The 22867-nt window shown below is 52.2% G+C and overlaps 1 protein-coding gene across 7 annotated transcripts in view; it reads left to right on the top strand.

The window, feature by feature from the left end:
- The first annotated feature begins 432 nt into the window (after positions 1–432).
- Positions 433–22867, top strand: part of DENND2C (DENN domain containing 2C) — a 49958-nt gene continuing 27523 nt past the window's right edge. For 6 of the 7 annotated variants that reach the window (XM_067558748.1, XM_067558751.1, XM_067558750.1 and 3 more), the window contains exons 1-2: positions 447–488; positions 19610–19893. The gene's annotated coding sequence lies outside the window, so the exon portion shown is untranslated. Of the gene's footprint in view, positions 489–19609; positions 19894–22867 lie in introns of all 7 variants that reach the window. The other variant, XM_067558749.1, reaches the window with a different exon arrangement.

The following is a 22867-nucleotide window of genomic DNA, read 5'->3' on the forward strand; positions in this document are numbered from 1 at the left end:
GGTGCCTGCCCCAGGGACACAGCAGTGCCCGGGTGGTGCTGTAACACAACTGCCTGCCCCGGGGACACGCCAGTGCCGGGTGGTGCTGTAACTCGGGTGCCTGCCCCGGGGACACGCCAGTGCCGGGTGGTCTGTAACTTGGGTGCCTGTCCAGGACACACCAGCTGGAGCGGCTTGTTACTCAGGGAAGGGGACAGCCGCACATGACAGCTCTGGTGTCCGACCCCCGGGATCGCCCCCCAGTGGCGGGTCAAGGCAGACGCAGGCAGCGGGAGCAAACCCTTGGGCCCTGTGGTGCATGTCCCTTTAAAAGGCGGGGATCGGGGCAGGGCCTGGTGCCTGAGTGACTTTCACGCTGCCCAATGGGATGCTGCCTGCATGTATAAAGCAAGAACGGCCGGCGGGGGCGGGGCCGGTCCGGCTGGCTGGGGCTGCAGGTTTACAGGGGAGCAGAGCGGAGGTGCCGGGTCCGCAGCGCCCGGGAGCAGGTGAGCGCCGGGCCGGGCGGACACCCGGTGACGGGGGCCGGGGGATGCGCGGGGCGCTCTTTGCTGCCCCTAAACACACCAGAGACGAGCCAGCCCCGCCGCCCCTGGCCCGTGTGCCGGGCTGAGCGAGCCGAGCCCTGCCCTGCCTTGGGGGAGCCGGGCAGCGGGGGTGCCCCCCCGGTGGCGGGCCGGGGAGCCGGGAGGGAGGGGAGCCGGGCAGCGGGGGTGCCGGACACCCCCCCCCCCCCCCGCCGTTACGGCTCCAGCGCTGCGCGCTCGCCGGGACCGGCCAAGCCCAGCTCGAGCCAGCGGCTCCGCCGTCTCCCGGTGCGAGCCCGGCCCGCCGCTATCGGCGGCGCGGCGCTGCGCTGCGGTCCCGGAGCGGCAGACGGGGCTGAGCCGCGCTCCAGGCGTGCCGGGCCGGGCCGAGCCGTGCCGTGCCGAGGCCGGGCTGGATGCGCTGGCGGGGCGCTGGCGGCTTTCCGGGGCCGGGCGCGGCTCGCCGGAGCTCAGCGCCGGTCAGGCCCGGGTCGGTTCGCCGCGTTCCGTGGCTGCCCTGCCGGAGCAGTGGCTGCGCCCGCAGCTCCCGGGGCTGTCCGCGTCTCCTCCGCCGATTCGGGGAGTGGCGGGTTGCGGTTTGTAAGTGCCCGGTACCCGGGTGATGGGCTTATTGCAGATAGGTGCAGGTGTGAACAGACCGCGCTCCGCAGGGCGAAGCAGGGCTCGTTACCCTGTTCCGGACTCTGCTGTGTGTGTGTGTGTGTGTGTGTGTGTGTGTATTTCCTAGCCAGGTCTCAGAGTCCTGAGTGTGCAGCCCGACCTAGCGCCCTGCATGGCCGTGTCGTGCCAGCTTCGCCTGTGGTTTTCAATAACCCTGGAGAGCCGGCAAAGCACCTGCAGCTTTCCGAGAGTCTCTTTGGTGCAGGAACTTTGCAGATTCGGTTCCTTTTGTTCAGGTTTCAGTTGCGAGGGGGTAGAATTATGAGTGAAGTTCAGGATTAGGTATGTCCCTGAATCAGTAGTTTGTGGCTTTGCCTTGGCATTTCCTAACCTGGAGAGATCAGTATCCCAGGCTGTCTTGATTCCATTGATGTTCTCATTCCAGTGAATGAGCATGTAGAACAAAAGGACTGTAGGATGGGAGAGTCTCTTGGAGTCTCCCAAAAATTTTCTTAAATGTAAATGTATGAAGCAAGGGGCCTGGTGGCTGGCTGGGGCAGCAGATCTGCCCCGGGGAAGCGGAGGTGCCGAGTAGGGCAGATTTATAAATGGGAATGTGTATCTGGGGGATTAGGAGACGATGGGAGAATAGTGTTTTGGGGATTGTGCATAGGGCAGGGTAGACTGCTCTTCACATTAGACATTTGTGCACACTTGTGTTCAGAACAGGCATGACATGAAGAGGAATCCAAGTGCCTAAATTGTGGATTTTTTCTGTATTTTGAAGTTGTTTCACAGCCAAACTAGGAAATGTCGTAATGTTGTCTCATGACCTTCCATTGTCTTCTGGAGGGGATGACAATGGAGCGTTTTCTGATACAGAACCCATGGGAAAATGTTGGATGAGGTTTTTAAAATGGTGTGTCAACAGCCTAATGTGACCACAAAGGGAAAGTTTTTATTTAACTGCATGATACAGTCTGTCTCCGTGCTTCCCTGAGGCAGATGTGACCCTGAACACGAGGCTGCTTGTTGTTAACACCATTTAACAGAGGCAAAATGCTGTTTTAGCAGGTTGGACTTTCAGTGCTATGGGGAAAAGGAGGTTTGACTGTTGTGGTGAAAATGCATGCTGCAAACAGAGGCCGGGGTGCCCATTGGGGAAGTGTCTCCTGACCCAGTCAGTTGGAGGAGGCTCCTGCCCTGAAGCAGAAGGAGATCTTGATGTCCTGGAACCTGTTCAGCTCCACGTGCCACTGCAGTGTATTTACTTCTTTTCATTTATTTTTACAAAGGCCCTGCAGCCTCTGTCTTGGTGCTGGGGCGTCATTGCTGTGATATCGGAGTGCCTCAGTCTACAATGTACTGAGCCTCACAACAGCAGTGAGGCAGGGCAGAGCTGTTATCCCCATTGCATAGGAGGCAACCATGGCACCAAGAGGCCAAGTGACTCACCCACGGTCATTCAGGGAGTCTGTGGTAGAGCAAGAAAGTGAACGCAGGTCTCCAGAGTCCCAGGTTAGTGACCTCACTCCCTTCCTCCTTAAGGAGAGCCTGTGCCCCAGCAGGAGAAGCTCTGGTAGCTGCAGCAGGGATGTGCATGGTTCTCTTCTGTAAACTTGCTTCAGCAAAGAAAAAAGCATTATGGGGAATTCTGGGTTTTCCCATAAGAGAACAAGCCACTGCAGTGACAGACCAGCTTTGCCAGGAGTTCCGAGCCAGGCCTTGCGCTGGGTCCCAGCCCATGGAGCATGGGCCCCAAACAGCAATGGCAGGAACTGGTTCTCAGGTGGGAGACCTAGACTCTGGTTACTTTGGGGTCGACTGCCCCGGAGGAGAGATCTCAGGACTGCTGTGGATTACTCCATGGCCTGTTCAATGCTTGCTGTCTTTCCCAAAGAGAATGCAATCTCTGCTTAGGATGAGAGACCCTGGTGATGGGTGTGGGGTATGGTATTGGGGCATCTTGGGCTGGAATGACTGGCTCTTGCCTTCCTATAAGATGCACGGTTGAAGTAGTTTTACAAATAGCAGTGAAACCTTTGTAAGTGCAGCTGGCTTATGGATTTAGTGGCACCTTATTGACGCCCAGGGTGATGCCTGGTCAACTGGTTTCTCTTATTCTAGGCGGATTGTGTTGCTGGTAGCTTATCTGAGGAAGAAACTGGTATAACAAGACTGTTAAATTGAACATGTCCAAGCAGGTATTTAATTATGCCTTGTGAGTAATGGGTTTGCCCAGCTGAATGGCTGCAGTTTCCCGTTTCTCACCTGCTCATGCGCCCTCAGAGGGAACAGTTCACCATGCATGGGCTGTTCTGAGAGTGGCGGGAAGAAGTGCTGCAGAGGGAGGAGAAGATGGGTGACTTCAGAGAGTGTGTGGAGATGCCCACAGGGCAGACTGGGGGCCAGGTTCAAGGATGTGAAGCTGAATGACGGGCTTATGGTTAGAGCAGGGCAGGGCTCTAAGTCAGGACTCCTGGGTCCCCCTCCGGGTTGCCGCCCCCCCCCCCCACACACACACAGAGTTGTCTTCCCTCGCAGGACTGGCCCAGGGTCGGTTCGTCTCACATGTAGTGGCTTTCCTGTCAGAGCAGTGGCTGCATCCAACAGCTCCCAAATGCTGAGTTCCTGTTTCCTCAGCTGATTCAGGGAGTGGGAGGCTTAATGTTTATATGGTGCCCAGATACCCTGGTGATGGGTTTATTGCAGATACGTGGAGGTGTGAACAGACAGTGCTCTGCAAGGGCGAACCAGGTTTGTTATGGTAACTGCATAGGCAGTGAATTCTTATTAGGTGTGTAGAGACTCTCCAAGGAGCGCTGGGCATTAGCGTTATGGTAGGATCCAAGCGCTGAGCAGTGCTCTAGCTTTCACGGAAGGATCTGGGCTGCTCTTCCCCCTGGCCAATATTTGTTGCAATCCTGCACATTTCTTCAAACCTGCCTGGGGAAAAAGAAAAACCCAACAGGCTTAGACTGTGGGTCTGTTTGAGTAGGGCCCAGCTGTGGAAGTCTGGCCTTTGTTATATAACAGGGAGCGTTAAATGCAGTCAAATCAATGCAGAACATGGCTCCTAAGCACCTGGGACAGGTGTAAATTGCCTCTGTGGGTGGGTTATTCTATGATTATTCATTACAGGCTGTCTCAGCCCTTCCTCTGGAGCATCCTTGGCTGGCCACTGGTGAGAGCACCGTCTGGTCCAGCCTTGGCAGTTCCTAAGATGCTGGATTTTTAGACCCTCTCTGGGGCTTGGAATTGACTTTGTACCTTGTATTTGTGGCATCACCAATGGCTGGTATTTTGCTACCCCATTGTCTGAGCCTGGGGATGCTTTCTGGTGTGGGTTTGGGGCAGTGTCAAGGCAGAGGGGCCTGTAGACTTCTTATCATATCTGCATAGGCTCTGCTTATTCACTCCCACCTATCCCGAGGGGCTGCTAACTGGGCTGCTGACTGAACGCTGCCTTCTGTTGACTCTGGGTAGGGAAATGCACTGGTACCTTCAGCCTGCCCTGTGGCTGCGTGAATAAGGGGAGCAGTGGCACACAAAGCCATGAACAGTGTTAATCTAACGCCCATCTTTGTTCCCCTCACATGTGGCACAGACCCCAGTGATCCTTTGGCATGGTGCCCCTTGGCTCTGTGACTATCTCAATGCCTTGGCAGATTTTGCATTTCAGAGACGTCCAGACCATAGGTGGTGTTGCTGGCCCCACGTCCCCTCAAGGACCCACTCTTATGGTGTTAACATCTGTGAGTGGTCAGGGGGCCGGGGGGCTGGTCTCTCTTGGTGGCGTGAGTCAAGTCCCTCTCTGGGGCTAGGGGCTGGAGGTACTCTGATCTGACCGATGGCATCTCCGTTGTTTCTTGCCTTGCCTTTCAGCTGGAAGATCAGTGACTGTGAGGGGGCAAAACAGGACAGTGGCTCCCTTAGGGATTCGGAGCCCCTGGGAGAGGGCCTAGTGATGGTATCTGTGCTGTATGTGACTGTGGGGAGAGGCAGCTGGTGAAGAGTCCCCACCCTGCCATGTGCTCAGTGCAGCAGCTCTCTGCTCTTGCCAGCCCCAGCTCTGTTTGCCCCTCTGGAAGATGGAGTGGTCAGCCCTTTTCTGGAGCCCTTGCACATTAACCAGTCCTATGACTAAGTTTTGGCAGAAGCAAAAGTGCTTCTGAAACCTTCATGATGCAGTGGATGCTGGTGCCTCATGCCGAAGAATGTCAAGAAGCAAGAAACATGTAGTCATTGCTTTGCATCTACAGGCTTGGCAAACGCTGCTGCGGTGCTCAGCGCTGCTAGCGCAGGCAGTCGGGGTGCTGCTCCATCAAGGCTCTGTGCACTCCACGTGGTACAGTGCTGTACGTGGGCAGAGGCACAGGAACAGCACTTGTCGCAAACGCTTGTGTGAGAGACTCACTATCCGCCTCTCTTGGGGTGCAAGGGATTAGTTTAAAACCTGCCCATGTCATCTCGTTGGTAAGAGACCTGTTTCTGCTCTTGGTTTTTGCTCTTCTCCTGTTTTGTCTGTGTCATTGCATTTTTCCCTGGCCTGTGTGACATCCACTTCCCAGGAGATTATCATACTGTGTTTGCAGAAAACTGATGTCTGCTGCATTTGATTTTCACAGTGGAGGTTGCTTTTAATGCAGAATCTTTCCCCTGCCTTATCATGTGGCAGGAGACTGGAATGAGGTCAGGGCGAAGGGTTTTGTGGAAGCATCTCCTGAGATGCATCAGGGAAAGGTGAAGTTGTGGTAACTTCTCAGCAGAACTGGGCAGATGGTCCATGCCATACGGATTCTTGGTTTTGGGCATTGCAAACCCTTTGCTCGCTCTGACACTAAACTGCTGTGTGAGAGATGAGTCAGGATTGGGTTCTGTGGCAAATCAAATAATTGCATTATCTGTGTACGTGCTGGTAACATTAACAGGGAAGATTTTTGTGGCTGGATTTTGAAAAATTGAGCTAGTGGCGCCGTGAACTGGTCCCACAATGGCTGTGCTGGTGGTTTCTGTTCCATTTCTGAAATGTTAAGTTTTAATTCCCTTAGAGTCACAGCCACATTTTCAGAGACTGTGCCCAGGCATTAGTTGGTATGGCAGCTAGGGTGGGTGGGAGTAATGAGGTGGGGGAGGAGGGCAAAGCAGGAGGGGCTGCTTGCTGTAATGAAGCGAGGGGATGGTCTGGGACCTGGGAAGGTCAGGTTTGGTGTAACAGTGTCTTGACAATAAACGGGGCTCACGGGGGAGCAGGGACCCTAACCTGAGAGGTGCTGATAATTGGCTCGGTTTATCCTGTTGGGTGGAGGTAGCAAAAGATCCTGTCTCAAGCTGGGGTGGGGAATGAGATTCTGTGGCATCTTTGAGGGTCAAGAAGATGTTGTGAGCAACGTGTTAATGACACTCACAGATGCTGCTAGGTGGGGGATGCTGCCGACAGGTGTGAGGCAAGGGACAGAATAAAGGATCTTGAAGAGGCAAGAGACATGGGTGGGGAGTAGTGGCTTCAGCGTGGGAAGCTCCCAGCCTATAGAGGTGAGGAAGAATAACTCTGGAAGAGAGGCTCTAGGGGTAGAGCGGGGCTGGAGGAAATCAGTGGGGGGGAAGGCTGATTAGTGAAATGCCACACAACATGGCTGCATGTGTGAAAGGAGTTGTCCTGGAGCAGGAAGAGCTGCTCCCTGCTAGAGAGCTGGTGCTGCCCCTGAAATGTTGTGCTCACTTCTGGGCAGCACCACCTCACCAGGAGGAAATGGGAGTGAGCTCAGAGAAGAGCAACAAGAATGGTTGGGGTAGAAGGGGTGGTTCATGGGGAAATGCTGAGTGCCAGGCATGTTCGGCGCTTGAGCAGGAGATGAGTCATGAGGAGTGGGGTGTGACAGATGGAGGGCGTACCCAGCCAGGAGCGAGAGGAATCATTGGGGGTGGAACAAGGAGCTGAAACTAGCAGTGAGAGGGGGTTAGGAAAGGGAAATTCAAACCTGAATATCCAGGGAAATGTCCTGACAGTGAGGTGTTAGCATGGAGAGAGGTGTGTCCTGGGGCAGATGGTGAAACTCCTTTACTGGGGATATTCAGGACCAGGCTGAACACATCACCAGGAAACCTTCAAAGGGCAACAAGTCTTCTCTGGAAACCTGGGAAGGGTTGGATGATCTAATAAATCTTTCCAATCTAACTTCTCTGAATCTAGTGGTGTTTTCCAGCTCCGGCATCTGAATCCAGAAAATGTTTGGCATGTTGGAGTTGGCCAGTACTATAAGGTTATCAAGTCATTCTCGTCCTCTACTAAAGAAAGCCAGGGAGGGAGGGGACTTGTGTTTCCAGAGGGGGTTCAGGCTAGGGAGCGGTGGGAGTGAATAGGAGCTGAGGAACCATGGAGAAGGGACGTTGAAGCTTCAGTTTTCAGCTCCTGGTTTGTTGTGGTTTTTTCCCCTGTGATATTCTAATAATCTAATTTACAACCCTAACAGTGTCTCAGTGCAGCTTCCTGCCAGGGAATTAATTTTGCTCTGTACACTCTCCACATTTTCCTGCTGTTCCCAGGGGGCAGGATTGAGTCCATCGCTCTTGTGGTGGTGGTTATTATGGTGATGCCCAGAGGCCCCCCTGGGGATCAAACATCAAGTATGTAGCTGTCCTGAATTGCTTGTGATTTAAGATGTACATAAATGGGGATCAAACATCAAGTATGTAGCTGTCCTGAATTGCTTGTGATTTAAGATGTACATAAATGCCATTGGTAGATATTGAAAAGGGTTCCCTGGCCCCAGGTGATTTCATCTTTCTGGGTGGGAAAGGCCACAGAGTGCGAAATCCCTTGTTTCAGCATGCACTTTGAAATAACTGACCAGCTGTTGGCAAGCCCTTGAAGGAGAGAGGTCATGCTGGTCCCTTGTCAGTGCTGAAGTCAGGATAGGGGGACACAGTGAATGGCTGTTAAACCCCTTAATCTCCTATCTGTGCTAAGCTGTGCCATAGTAACCCCTAAATGCAGTGTCAGCTTGTAGTGCATGCTCCAATGCTCCTGGCAGATTCCTTAACTCTTGGTGACCTTTGGTGTTTGGCTACCAAGACTGGTACTGTAACATGGCTGCAATGGAAACAGCTCTCCTTCACTGATCAGAACATATGGAATTCCATTTGTTTGGATTCACAGATTTGTAGAGTTCAGGGCCTGAACACACCATTAGATCCTCTAGCTTGACCGTCTGTACAACATAAGCCATTACATTTCACCCAGTTACCCCATATAGAGCCTCATAACTTGTGGTTTGCTAGAGATGGAGAATCCACATGTCCCTGGGGTGTTTGTTCAAGAGGTTGATCACCCTTCTTGTTAAAAAGCTAGTACCTTATTTCCAATTGGAATTTGTCTGGCTTCAATGACCAGCTGTTTGTTCTTGTTCTGCCTTCTTCTGCTAGATTTTTTTCCCTGTGAAGGTACTTGCACATTGTGATCAAGTCGCCTCTCAGGATTCTAAACTAAAATAAACAGATTGAGCTCTTTGTCTCTCACTGTCAGGCATTTTTTACAGCCTTGAATAATTTGTGGCTCTTTTCTACACTCTCCAATTTTTCAACATCCTTTTTCAAATGGGAACACCAAACTGAATGCCATATGCTAGTGTCAGCCTCACCAATGCCATATTCAGAGGTGAAATTGCCTCCCTGTTCTTATACCTACTTGCGCCTCCGATCCAGGGATTGCATTAGCCTTTTTTTGCCACAGTATTGCACTGGAAATTCCTATTGAGTTGCTTGTCTATGGTGAGACTAGATCCTTTCCAGAGTTGGTTATTTCTAGGATACGGTCCCCTACTCTGTAAGGATGGCCTGCTTTCCTTGTTCCTAGATGTATAACTTTGTCTTTGGCTGTATTAAACCACATTTTGTGTCAATGGCCAAGCTTACCAAGCGATCCAGATGGCTCTGTATGACAGTCCTGTGCTCCTCGTTACTTATCACGTTGCCAATCTTTGTCTCATCTGCACGTTTTATCAGCAGTGATTTTGTGTTTTGTTGTTGGACACTCTGATCAGTGGCGAGGAAGTAAGTATAAAATCCCTGCTGAGGGGGCAGGGAGCCTTCCGTTATCACTGGCCTGCTGCATGGAAAGAGCACCGAATGCCATCATGAAGCACTCCAAACTTACTCCCCCAAACCTGCGGCAAGCCACCCTGCCCCTACACTTGCCTGCTCCCTGGGTTGATGAACTCTCATCCTAGATGTCAGTTTGGGAGCGAAGTCTCCTCTCCTGGTCTTGGCGCATCCCCTTGGGAGAGCAGTAGCACTTGCAGCTGAGAGCAAAGCCAAGTTGGGCAGGTCTGTGTGGGGTGTTCAGGGCCTCCTGTGACTGTCCCCGGCCCTGTTCATGTCATCCTGGTCAGCTGTGCGCTAGGAGCTGGCTGGTGTTCAGATGAAGAGGGATTGTTTCCCCAGTCAGTCACTTCCTTTTCCATGGCTGCCTGTTTTTTCAGTGGAAAAGGACAAAAAGGAGGGGAAGGTGTCACCTGGGATTCTCCTCTACCAATCTCAGTGAGTTCACGGTGTGTTGCCCATGGATGCTGGAGGAGCCAGAGAGCAGCACTGGTCTCTCTTCGGAACTGGGGCGCGCTCATGTCAGCGGGTGCATTAAGGGTGAACTATGCTGCTCCCTTAGCATGAATACAAATGGCTCTGCTTGTGTTCAGCATTTCATATCCAGACCATGGAATATCTAGGCCCTCCCTTCCACAGGCCCTAATCAGAGCATGACCTGCTGTGACAGAGTGAGGGGGGTCAGTGCCCGCCACCCCCATCCCTCTGGCTCGTACAGGGGCAGTACAGAGTACATGAATCCCAGTGCCGACAGCACCGTGCAATGGAACTGGGCGTAACTAGCTGCACAGGCAGCGCTTTGTGTTGTACATCACGAGGAGGAAAGGCAGAGCTTACCTACCACTGCCCTGCTCTGCTGTTCTGGGAACTGTTCTGCCGTCCCTTTGGGGTTCTCCAGTAGGGAGAAGATTGGAGATGTGGTACCACGTATGTCACTGCTTTGAAGGGGTGTAGGGGCGAGGGGTGTGATCCAAAGTCTGTTGAATTCAGTGGAAAAATTCCTGTTGACTTTAACAGGCTTTGGGTTGGATCCTAAAGGAGAGTGGCGCAGGATGTCACTCCTGGCAGTTGGTTCCTTCAGTATGAGCCATTTCCTTCTTTTGCCTGTAAAACACAGAGCCTGGTCCGTGGCGGGGAAAGCAAGGTGCATACCTTCCTGCCAGGGCTGGGATTCAGCAAATGTCCAGGGGCACCTCTCCCCTCCCACCCCCAAACTCCCTCCAGGTGATGCGCTGGGTAGCGGGGAGGCAAAGAGAAGAGTGTCAGGCTTGTGTGCTAGTGCTCAGGCTGCAGAACTCCACCTCGCCAGCTCCTGGTGTCTGGCTGAGTGCCCAGAAGGCTTGTTCAGAGGTACTTAGCTGTGCCTGTAATAGGCTGTTTAAAACCTTCCCGTGATGAGAATTCCTCATCTTTGTTTTATTTTAACCACTTTACTCTCCAGCCTGCGGGGGAACAGTCGGCAGAAGAACTGGCCTCCCTAGGCTGGGTGGGGCAGGGTGCCAGGAATCTACAGCTGCTGAGCCCTGGGGAGGATAGAGGGGCTAAGCAGAAACCTGCTCAGCCCAGCAGCTGTCCTAGATGAGTCACGGAGCCTAGTGAGGTGTAGACAAGGAGCAGAGATGAGGAGTGTCTCTGTGCCGGCAGACTATTTACAGGCAGGCTGTGATATTTGTAGGTAAAGTTGAACATTTGTCACTTCTTGAAGGTGAAGGAGAAGAGGCAATGCTGCAGCTCATGCCTTTCTTCCCACTCTGATACATGAAGATGATTGAAAGGTTATTTAAAATCTGCTTGGTTTTACCTAAGGAATGTCAGGGATGGCAACTCTTGGCTTCTGCGTTTCTGCTGCAGGCCCCTGGGGACTGGGCTGTTGTAAATTGGGGCTGATGAATCGTTCAGAGCTTTTTGCTCACACTTTCTCAGGAGTTGGGGTTAAAAAGATGTTAGAAATGGGGCACAGAACAGACAGACTAGCAAACCTGGCCCCTCTTGATTCTCAGGGCTCATCTCCTTGTTGGGCAAAAAACAGAGGGGATGTGCACAGATATTTATGGTAAAAAGCGCTCCTTAAAGAAGCTGTTGCAGGGGGTGAGAAATACAAGACACCTCCTGCCAGTTGGATGTTCCTTCACTGTGTGGGAGCAATGAAGCTGGCATAGACAGTTTCTTTCCTTGCAGGTCACATTTAATTTGATGGGCAAAGTTGAGTGCCTGCATTTCACTGTCTAGCTCAGTGGTTCCCAACCTGTGGCCCATGGGGGCTTTCAAAGTGGCCCGTGGCTCCCCTCCCACTGGCTGCAGAAGGGAGCTGCTGTCTAAGGACCCAGGTGGAGCGTGTTGCCATGGGGCTAAAAGACCGGTGCAGGCTCCTTCCTGCAGCCAAGGGGATGGGAGATCAGCGCTCCCTTCCCCCAGCTGTCTCAGGGAGCATGGCAAAGCGGTCCGCCTGGGTCCCTAGGCGCTGGTGTCCCTGCTCCCTCTGCAGGAGCCAGAGGGAGGGGAGCACTGATCTCCCATTCCCCTGGCTGCAGAAGGGAGCCACTGCCTAGGGACCCAGATGGAGCACACAGGGCTACAGGACATGTGCAGTTTCCCTGCTACAGCCAGAGGTACAGGAGATGAGTGAGGAGGGAGGCAGCCTCCTCACTGAACTCCTGTCTGGCTGCAGTGAGGGGGGAGGGCTGCTGTCAGACTGGTGGCCCTTCAGGGTTGTAACAGTGATATCTGTGGCTCTCTAGCCAAAAAGGTTGGGAACCACTGCTCTAGCTAGCTTATGGCTGTATGTTTCACTCACCCCCTCCTCTCCATCCCCTGCACACTCATCTTGCACTTTTGTTTAGGAAGCTCCACCAGTTTTCCACGCTCTTCTCCCTGGCACGGACAGGCTGTCGACCCCATGCACTATCTCTGATGTGCAGCTCATAGCCCCTGCCTGGCCAGAGTTCCTGGCCTGCAGTGTGAGTTGCTGTGAAGGCCCTTCCTCTGCTGCAGTTATTTAAAATAATCACAGCCCATCTGAACATACACCTCGTCACTGGGATTCCTGGAGTCCCTGGGATGGAAGGAAGTCCTTGTGTTAATAGCGCCACAGCCCGTTCTTAGCTCCAGAGAGTGGAGGAGGCGGATGATGGACCGGCAGCAGGCTGGCTAGGAACAGCAGACCCTGGAACTGTTTATATCTGAACAACGGTGTTTGCATTGTTTACTGTCCTGTCTGTCGCAGCAAAGGAAGAGATGGCAAAACGCAGCCTAACTGGAGGGGCTGTCCTTGTCAGGGGGTCTCAAGCTTTTGGTAACTCCTGAGCCCTGCAAAAGGGAAGCTGCTGTTACTGTAAACATTTGGGATGAGGCATCCAATGTGCACTTGGTGATCATGGTTCTGTCCACACGGATGCCACTTGCTGAGCTGGTGTCTCAGGCCCCACGTGCTGCTGAGGGCATTTCTTGACCCTGGAGAGCCATTTCAGTGACCTTCGGAATCCAGCTCTAGCCCCCTGTGGTGGTCACTGAAGAGCAGGCAGGGCAGGGAGATGTGGAGAACGGGAGGGTTGTGGCTGACACAACAAAACTGTCTTGCTGATGGAACAAGGCCAGGACTCCAGTCTGCCACAACCCATCACTCCCATGGCTTCCTGCAGGGCCACTGGGGGTCAGTTCTCTGTTAGGGCTGGGGATTGATGAGTCCCTCTGTGGCCTTTGGTGAGTCACTGATTGTGTGTGTAAAATGGGGTAATGCAGGCCTGCCCTGCTGCATGTGGATTAGCAAATGTCTGTGGGTGCTTTGAGGATGTGATGCTCTAGAAATGCAGACATGTGAACAGGGAAATATGCTTTGCAGTTGTTAAGGGGCGGAGTTGGGGTCTCAGAGGGGATCACACTTCTCAGAGCAACTTAGGCCTTCCAAATGCAATGCAGCTGGATCGTGAGTTGCTGAGAAATGGACCGACGGCGGTGCTATTGCCATATGATCCCCCACTTGTGACATTACTGACCAGCAGAAGGGACTGTTAAGTTCATGAAGATCGCATTAGCCAAAATGGTCAGAGATGGAATCCCCTGTGCTGGGTGTCCCTAAACCTCTGACTGCCAGAAGCTGGGCCTGGACAAGAGGGGGTGGATCATTTGATAGTTGCCCTGTTCTGTTCATTCCTCTGAAGCACCTGGTACCAGCCACTGTAAGAAGACAGGATCCTGGGCTAGAAGACTATTGATCTGACCATGTATGGTGGTTCTTATCTCAGAGCTCAGTCACTTGTTGATCCAGCCTTTTAATGTGGAGACAGCTGCTTCCTTGCTCTTTTAGTTGTTTTGGAAGCTTGTCCGTGGGTCCTTCGGTCACTGGAAATGAACTTGTTTCTGCAGCTGTTCCTATGGCTGCAGCCTTTGTGCAGGGGAATGTGTGGTAACTACTGTTATGTTCTAGAATAGCTGGTGTGTTCCAGGTCAGGATTTTGCCATAGCAGATCCATGCAGATGCATTACCAGACTGGATGAATTGGCTTGGGCTCTTTGTTGCAGTGCTGGGCAAGGCCAGTTATTCAGTTAGCAGCTGCTGCTACTTGTAACCCGAAGTGAGGATGTATGGAGCCATCTGGGATGCGGCATTTCTGCCCGCCAGTTTATCCCAAGTGCCATCTCTGGACTTTGCTTCAGTGCTTCCTGTGGCTGGATGGGGTAAGCGCCATTCTCAGGCTGTCTGGTTTCCATTGGCTCAGGCTGGGTTTTTTGTTTGTTTTCAAGGTCAGTAGGACCAATGGGAAATGTCTCCCCCAAGCAGAGGGTTAGACACAAGCCAGATACCAGGAAAGTGGGGCAGCAAGATGTCTTGGGATATGGATCTCTGGAATTTGTGGCAGAAGGATGTGAGGTATCTGGCGACTGTAGACCAGTTTGCTGACCAAAGCGGAGCCCTCCATTACCAGCCGACTGAGATGCTTGTCTAGAGCAGCAAAGAGGACTGGCTGCTGGGGGTGAATGAGGTGACTCCTTTCTGGAGCTACTGGAGTCAGGTGCTCCTCTCAGTGGGAATATGGGGAATGAGAACGTCTTGGCCCCTGGAATACTGCAGTGTAGATCCAGTAGCTCCACCAAGCTGGTGGCTTGGGCTGTGCCAGTGAGGGCAAAGGTGGTGGTATGCTGGGCTTGGACTTGGAGCATGAAATGGAATTAGTTGTCCCCTCTGCTTGCCTAATGTTTCTGCTCAGCTCCAAGCTTCATTTGTCCCAACGAATGGGGATGCTGCAGGCAGTTGAAGCACAGCCCATTGCCAGGGCTGCAGTTCTGAGTGCTCTGCTCAGCACTTTCTGCTCTCTCTGGAGCGCTCTGGCTGAAGCAGGGATCCGAGCTCTTTGAACACTCCTCCAGCCTGATAGACAGGAAGGTATGCTCTGGTCCCTTTTGCCTGGACGTGGCACTTCACGCTTGGCTGTGGTGTGCCGTGCTGACAGTGCTTGGAGCTGCATGAGCCCCAGTTGTGAGTACAGCTCCTGTCCCCAAGGAGCTGAGACTGAAGGAAGGATTTTAGCTACCCCTTTTCCCAATTGCTCATGGAAATTGGTGCAGAGCAGGAAGGAGTCCCTGGTGCCTCTGCTGCCCTGTGAGATGCGCGCTTTTTGCTACGTGTGCCCCCTCCATGTGCTGCTGCATGTGTCTGGAGGAGGCTGCCTGATGCTCCTGCAGTTTGCAGCTAGCTGGCTGGTGCCTCCCCTCTGCTGTGGCTGGGTCTCTGTGGGCTAGTGCAGAAAGGTCCCTGGTCATGTGTGGCATCTGCTCGTACTGTCTGGTTGCCCTATGCTCGCAGTTGAGGCTGAGGGCACAGCCTGTTGCCCATCACTGTGCTGAGGTGCAGACTCTGAGCAGTGGGGAGGAGTCTCCAGTAGATGCTCAGGTAACTGGGAGCTCTGACTCCCTCCTGGCTGATTGGCAGGCAGCAGAACAGCAGTCTGAACTGTCCTATCCATCACAGACAGCTGAGAACCGGGGGAGCAGCAGGAAAGTCACTACTACTGAGTGCCCTTTTCAGTGGGTGCTGGCACTGCATGATAGAGCTGCCTTGCACGCCCTTACCAGTTGCCCTGTCTGTGGGAGAGGGGGAGGGCATTTTCCTCCCATGTCAGACTTGCCATTTGCCCCCACCTTCCATGGCTGCATTAGCCTGTGCATTCCCTTGCCTCTGCCATGCTCCCAGGGGTGCAGCACTTCCCTGGCAGGGAGAGGCCTAACAAGCCCATGAGGCTCTGCCTGTTCTATTTGAGCTGGCAGAGAGGCCAGCCCTGGGGGCTGGGTTGAGGCCCAGCAGCAGGGAAAGAGGGAGTGAAAGGGGGGCAAAAGTTCTGGTATCTCCAACAAATGCAAACCTTGCTAACGAAGCAAAGACAATAAAGGCCCCAGCAGGGAATGGCCTCCTCATCCCAGGGGGCTGCATTTCTCTCTTCCTTGGTGTCTGCTGTAGAATATGCATTCCCTACCTGGTGTCCGTTCTGCAGTAAGGAGCCACCTCAGCTTACACTGATCTTTGATTTAGCCCTCTGGTCAGCCTCCGGTGGCTCTGCTGAGTTTGCCCACACCTGGGAGTGGAGCTGCAGGGCCTTCGGGCAAATAGCCACCAGACTTGGCTTGGAAGGCAACTGGCCAGAAATCCTGCTTCCGAGGGCTTGATGTGCTGCCCTTCCAGCGTTGCTGCCCCTGAACGTTCACAAATCATGGGCCGGACCCCCAGTGACTGAGATTTAAAAAATAATGAATGTTGTGCTGTTTGTTTGCCTTCTGGCATTTGAGTCTTTTGGGATTGTTTTCAATCCTTCCTCTGCAACCACAAAAGGGAGAACTTAGAAAACCAAAACCTGGGATGCAGACTTGCAGAACTGGGGCTTTTAGAAAAACACCGAGTATAAAACCTTGAGAGCTGGCAACACTGATTCATGCTTAATGCCAGGAGGCTTTGAACCCAATGACGGGGCAGCATTTCCTTAGCCAGTGATGGATCAACTCGCTTGTTCTGCTCAAAGAAAAGTAGGGAACATCATTTATGCTCATGCTGGCTGTGATCCAACCCATGTGCTCTGCGCCTGCCTCCAGGGTCTCAGTCTACATAGCACATGGCAGCGAACCCCCCAGCCTGGGTCAGCTACTGGCTTTGTAGACATACCCAGTGGCATGATGGAGCTCAACTCTGCTGCTAGCCCTGTGGCAGCTTCCAGTGACCTAATAGAGGCGGTTTCTATTGCATTGGAGATGAATGACCAAAGGCTGCGTTCCTGGAGTGGTGTTTATTATCTGATACTCCCTCAGACTTCTGCACTTCCAGAACAGGGCAGAGTTTTGCTCAGAAAAGTGAAGGATTTGAATCTGAGCAGAGTAAAAGTGGCTACGAATTCTGAGACAGATCATTGTTTGCGCCTTTATAATGAGTGAGTATCTTTACTAACCACCTCTTTCCAATATCTGCTTGGCTGCTTCCACACAATGCAAAAGGCTTGATGACACCCCTCCCCCCCGGATATGCATGCGTGTACACACACACACACACACACACGCACGAGGAAGACTTGTCACCTCTTGGGTAGTTCAGAATTGAGAAACTCTTTGAAATTGGAGTATCAAGATTGGTTTGGAAAGCTGACAATCACAAGGAATTCATTTGTGTGGGTTCTGGTGCCTGCTTTGCAGTGTTGTAATACGAGATGGCACATACATGGCAGTGCTTTTGTTTTGCTAATTGCTTGAGATTGTGTGACTGCAGTGTGGAGGTTAGCACAGGGCCAGCAGCACCTGCATTGGGTGGGCTCAACAGCGAAGAGTATTTTGTTCTGAATAATGTTGGCAGCGTTCTCTTTTGGAACATAGTTTCAGGAAATTGAATCCTGTTGGGATTCTTTGCATGGAAAATGCTTAGCATGCTTTTTGGCTCTCCGTACTGGAAAAAAGATAGCATTGCCGCCATGCGGTGTTCATACTCTTCATGCTTTGGCTTTGGACAAAGATGTTATAGAAACTTTCTCTAGCCATTGTGAATCTGAGAACAGCATCTTGAGAGAGTATCTTTTTTTCCCAAGAAATGGCAACGCTGTTGGCAGATTTCATCTAGAAACATTTAAAAAAATCTTTCTGTTCCTAGGAAGAACATTTAAAATAAATGGATATAGATTTAGAATCTTTGCGGCACACCTTCAGATGCAAGGTGTTGTTAGCATCATAACCATTAATGGGGTGATTGTTTGGCTACCTTTGGGAACACAGGAAAGCAAACTGGAGACTACTGAGCACTCTAGATGAAGTTTGGAGAGATGTCTCGGGGGTGTAGTAATCATTTAATCTTTTTTTAAAGTGTGAATTGCACTAAAATAGCTTGTAGTTGGATGCTGATGAAAACTGCTGTTCTGTGCATGAAATGCTCTCTGCTCAGAGGCACAGTTAGGAACATGCCAAGAATGAGCAACGGGATGAAGGGTGAAGAACTTTCTCATGTGCAAGCTGCCCAGGTTTTGCTAGAAGCACTAAAAGATGTACAGTAGAGAAGAGCCCTGGAATAGCAAGGAAGAGAACTGGGTGATCAGACTCATTTTTCCCAAGTCTAACCACTTTGGTGCTGCAGCAGTCCCTGAGTAACTTGCCTGCATCTCTACTTGGAAAGGTCTGGAAGTACCTGGTTAGCTTTTAGGACCAGTCAGCCTCACATCAGTCCCTGGAAAAATCATGGAGCCAGTTCCTCAAGGAATCCATTTTGAGGCACTTGGAGGAGAGGAAGGTGATCAGGAGCAATCAGCATGGATTCATCAAGGGCAACCTGATTGACCATGCCTGACCAACCTGATTGCCTTCTATGATGAGGTGACTGGCTCTGTGGATGTGGGGAAAGCGGTGGACATGATATACCCTGACTTTAGCAAAGCTTTTGATACGGTCTTCCACAGTATTCTTGCCAGCACATTACAGAAGTATGGGTTGGATGAATGGACTAAAAGGTGGCTAGAGAGCTGGCTAGGTCATCAGGCTCAAGGGGTAGTGATCAACAGCTCAATGTGTCGTTGGCAGCTGGTAACAAGTGGTAACAAGGGGTCGGTGCTGGGACTGGTTTTGTTCAACATCTTCATTAATGAACTGGAGGATGGGGTAGATAGCACCCATGGCAAGTTCGCAGATGACACTAAACTGGGGGGAGTGGTAGATACGCTGGGGAGTATGGATAGGTTACAGAGTAATCTAGACAAACTGGAGGATTGGGCCAAAAGAAATCTAAGGTTCCACAGGGACAGGTGCAGGGTCCTGCACTTAAGATGGAAGAATCCCATGCACAGCTACAACCTGGGGACCGACAGGCTAGGCAACAGTTCTGCAGAAAAGGACCTGGGGGTAACAGTGGATAAGAAGCTGGATGTGAGTCAGCAATGGTCTCAAGTTGCACTGTGGGAGGTGTAGGTTGGACATGAGGAAAAACTTTTCCACTAGGAGGGTGGTGAAGCACAGGAATGGGTTACCTAGGAAGGTGGTGGAATCCCCATCCTTAGAGGTCTTTAAGGCCTGGCTTGACAGCCCTGGCTGGGATGATTTAGTTGGGGTTGGTCCTGCTTTGGGCAGGGATTTGGACTAGATGACCTCCTGATGTCCCTTCCAACCCTAATCTATGATTCTATGATTAGAAATTTGTTGATCAGATTTACAATCCCTTGCAACCTGACAATCTGGAAACCTGTAGAGATCAGAGTCCCTGCAGAGAAACCCCACAAGATGCTGTCAGTTGTGATGCGATTAAAAGACCCAAGGAGATTTCAGTTTGTCCCTCGACCCTGGAGTTGTGCTGTGGATGGGCCTTGGGATCAGGTTTTGAGTGCTTTGGAGAAGTTGCATGTTAAGTTTGATTGTATCTCACAGAAATAGGCAACTTTCTTTAACTTAAAGGTCAGACTATCCCAGCCTGCTTCAGAGCCACTTCTGTCACTCCTCTTGAGGGTAAAGTCTGCATAGTTCCCCGGGCTCATGTGCTTCACTTTCTGGAGCAGCTTTCATCAGATCTCTCTTGCTTGACAGCAGCCACCTGTCTTGCAAGCATGTGCAGGTTAAATGCTGCATTCCATTCTTCCAAACGGGTCGGTATATTTGACAAATATCTGTTCAGTGCTGCTCCTTGCTGACTAGAACCAAGGGAGCGGTGATATTGGCTAATTGCTTTAGCTTGCCTTCCGTTAGGTTGAGTTTGATGTGGGACAGGAATTAACTACTGTTAATTATATCTAGTTCTAATGGTAATTACTCAAGGACCAGTGTTGCACCTTAGAGACCTTTGGTCCCAGGACCGCACTCAAAGCTGTGAAGATGCTTTTAGGAGAAGTCTGAGGTACCTGTTGATGCTTTTCTCTCCATAGAGAAGAGTCTGTGCACTGGATGCCTTGTGTTGAGAGAGAGACCTTGCTCAGTTGAAGAGGAGAAGACATGTTTGCTGTCTGCTTTACGCAGCCTTGAGCCCAGGGGCATCTATAAACCAAGACAGTTCTGAGCATGGTCTGCCTGCGCTGGCATGTTGGTACAGACTGATGGATGTCTTCAGGGCATTGTTCAGCTGGTGATGGAGCGAGGAGTAGAGAACTTCATTTGAGCAGATGTACCTTGCAGCGGGCAGCCAGCACTGCAGAGGGGTGAAAGCTTGTTGGTGAGTTGCTGTTGCTTCTTAATCAAATTCCCCTTCCAAGGACTCTGTCTTCAGATCTCCTGCAGATACCATGTAAAAGTGAGTGGTGGGGAAAGGCCTGGGCACGCAGGCATGTCTTGGTAAGTGTATCCAATATTGCCACCTCCAAGCATTTTGAAAAATGGTGAGTTGGGCCTCAAAAAATCTTGAGGGTGACTTAAAATCATGCGACTTAAAAAATAAATGGTGGGTCTGGTGTTTGAGCAGTCACTCGCATTTTCAAGCTTTTTCCCACAGCCGGGAGGGGCAGGGACTAAAGGGCTGGGCTGCTTCTCATCATCCTCTGATGCTACCAAATATCGTTGATAGCTTGAGTTCTGTGATAAATGGCCAGAACTGGCAGTGCTGTGCACTCAGTGTAGTCCTTGGTTGGATGCTCTTTTCTCCGTGTTCTAGCTGCCCTGCCTTTTGCTTGTGTGGGCTGATTCCTCTTCCCAGGAGCTCTCTCTCCTGTGTGCTCTGGTTGGAAATCATTAGGCGATGGTCAGATGCGCTGAAATCCTTGCGAGCTGAACAGAACTTTAGCTGCCGTAAACTGTGCATGGATTTTTGCTGGGTCCTTGGTCCTGACTGGGATGATAAGGACAGATGTGTGCCCAGGGGGAGGAGATCCATGAATCAGTTTAATTTGTTACCTGTGTACTTGGCAGTGGAGCTTGGGAAGTAGGAAGGAAATAGGTTTGTGATGCTGAAGAACTAGACCTGCTGCTTCCTCTAGGTGATGAGCGCACACTGTGTTTGGGTCTCGTTGTGTCCCTTACTTTTGCTAACCATAAAAGGGGAGATCAGAGATCCCACTGGAAATCCCCTTTCCTGAGCAGAGGCACAGACCCTCTCCCCCACACCTGTTTCCCCTGTCTCTCATCACTGGGTGAGCTGTCCACAGCCAGGTGAACAACTCAAGCCTTTTCAGGCTGGCTCTGAGGTGGGTCTGGGTACCCGGAGGTGGGGTGGGGTGGGGTGTGCTCACACACAGCTCTTGTTAGTGCCTGGGTTCTGATGACAGCTGGAGAATGCCCGTGCAGGCCAAAATACCCACAGTTGCAGGGTGCCCAGTGCTTTCTGGCTTCGTGGCACTGTCTCAGCATGATGGTTCGTGTCACAGCCTTTGTGGTGTTTCAGTAGAACTTCTTGCTTGTGAATTCCTTTAACTTGCCATAAATGCTACAGTGTTTTGAATGCAGAAGCTAATTTTCCAGGGCCTGGACCCCAGTGGGATGGTACAGTGAGACCTGGCTGGGCTAGCGTTCTGCTGCTGAGTTACCCAGGACCCAGCATCTAAGTAACTGTGAATCTAGATATGTTAGGGAGGGACTAAGGTGGCTTCCAGTGCAACTGTGGGGACGCAGGCTCCTTCACTGAGCTCAGGAGTTAAACATGCATGATCAGTGCTGACATACATTGTGGTAGAGGGACAGTCCATTGGTGTAATCTATGGTCTTGTGTGGGCCATTTGGACCATGCCTAACCACCCCTGTTTGTAATGAAGTGCACGCTTATCCCACTCTGGCATCTCAACCTCCAGTCTTTCTGTAGCTTCCCCAGGCAAGGAGGTGTGGAGGGGCTGTTGTTACTACTCACACTTTCAGACAACAGACTTGACCTTCTTGGGAAGAGAGCCCTGTGCATGTGCTGGGGATGGACCCAGTCTGGCTTGTTGTGTTGTGATTTATACTGCAGTATATGGCACTTTGCCCTGCAGATCAGGCTTCTTCAGGACACCTTGCTCCCTCCTGGTGGGCAGCGGAATGGCTGGCAGGATTAGGAAGTGAAAACTGACAGTCTGTGCTTCAGGGGAATAACTGAGGCGCCTCGTGGCCCCCCCTTGCCCCTCCACCCCCCAGCAGCCCATTGCCATGCATGCCCTGCATGCGGAGCTGTTACGCAGGGAGGGCTGGGCAGAGGGATGCAGAACTTTAGCCTGAGGGGCACTCTGCCCCGTGAATGGCCCATTGTTCCCTGTGCTGAGTGGCTCTCTGGCCTGTGTTCTGGGAGCTCTGAGGAGCAGCTCTGACAGCGGGAGTGATTTCAGCTGCTACCCTCTGGGCCTTGCTGTGAGTCTTGCTGCGTGAGGGTCTCTGCTGCACTGCGCTCTGCTCTCCCTGCACAGCAGGTGTCAGACCCCGATGGAGCAGACTCTCCTCCTCGGGATTTGGGGATGGCTGGGTGCTGGCTCTTGTTCTGCTGCTGAGACCGTCACTTTCCCGGATCGGCCACTGGATAGGATGCTGGATTCGTATTCTCCAGGTTCCTTCCCCAGGAGGTCTGATGCCTTGGTGCTTGTGCGGTTGCTCCTGTTGGCTGATCTGAGTGAGGTCTCTGGCTTTCAAGAGTCTCTCTCCTCTGTGTGCAGTGCAGCTTCGTGTACAGCTCCATCTGCTCCAGTTATTGCTGCCCTTGCCGGGTCTGGGCTGGCTCAGGCATGGACTGGCAGGTTTCCTGCTGAGGCCTGGCTCATAGGTGTCTGCTACCTGCGTTTTGATGGGCTCATGGTGTAGTGTCGGGAGGCGGGAGCAGAGAGTAAAGGGCTGTTCTGGCAAAGGGTGGCTGGAAACTTGCCCCAGTCTCTCTCTGCTGCTGCCCTCCCTGTCTTCTGAGCCAGGCTCTGGGCTCCCCTGCTCCTGGTGGCCTCAAGACTGATTTTCTGTGAGCTCTAGCAAGGGCTGGTATCGCTGTGTGGCAGCCGTGGCCACTGATGGGAGGAGCCCTTTCCTGCCTGCTAGTCGAAGTCGTGCAGACAGGGATGGAGGAAGGATGGCTTCTGGCTCAGGATGTTTGGAGACAGTGCCTATTTATAGCCCCTGTGCATTGGGGCTGAGAGAAGGATTCTTGCCAAGGCTCTGACCGAGAGAGGCCAGGCAAGGGAAGGGCTGGCAGCTGGGGAGCATGGTACAGTGGTACCAGGGGTGAGTGGGCTCAGTGCCCAGAGGGATGG

The sequence above is a fragment of the Emydura macquarii genome, unplaced genomic scaffold (assembly GCF_026122565.2).
Source record: "Emydura macquarii macquarii isolate MOO-44397 ecotype Brisbane River unplaced genomic scaffold, CSIRO-AGI_Emac_v2 contig_2184, whole genome shotgun sequence".
NCBI lineage: Eukaryota > Metazoa > Chordata > Testudines > Chelidae > Emydura > Emydura macquarii.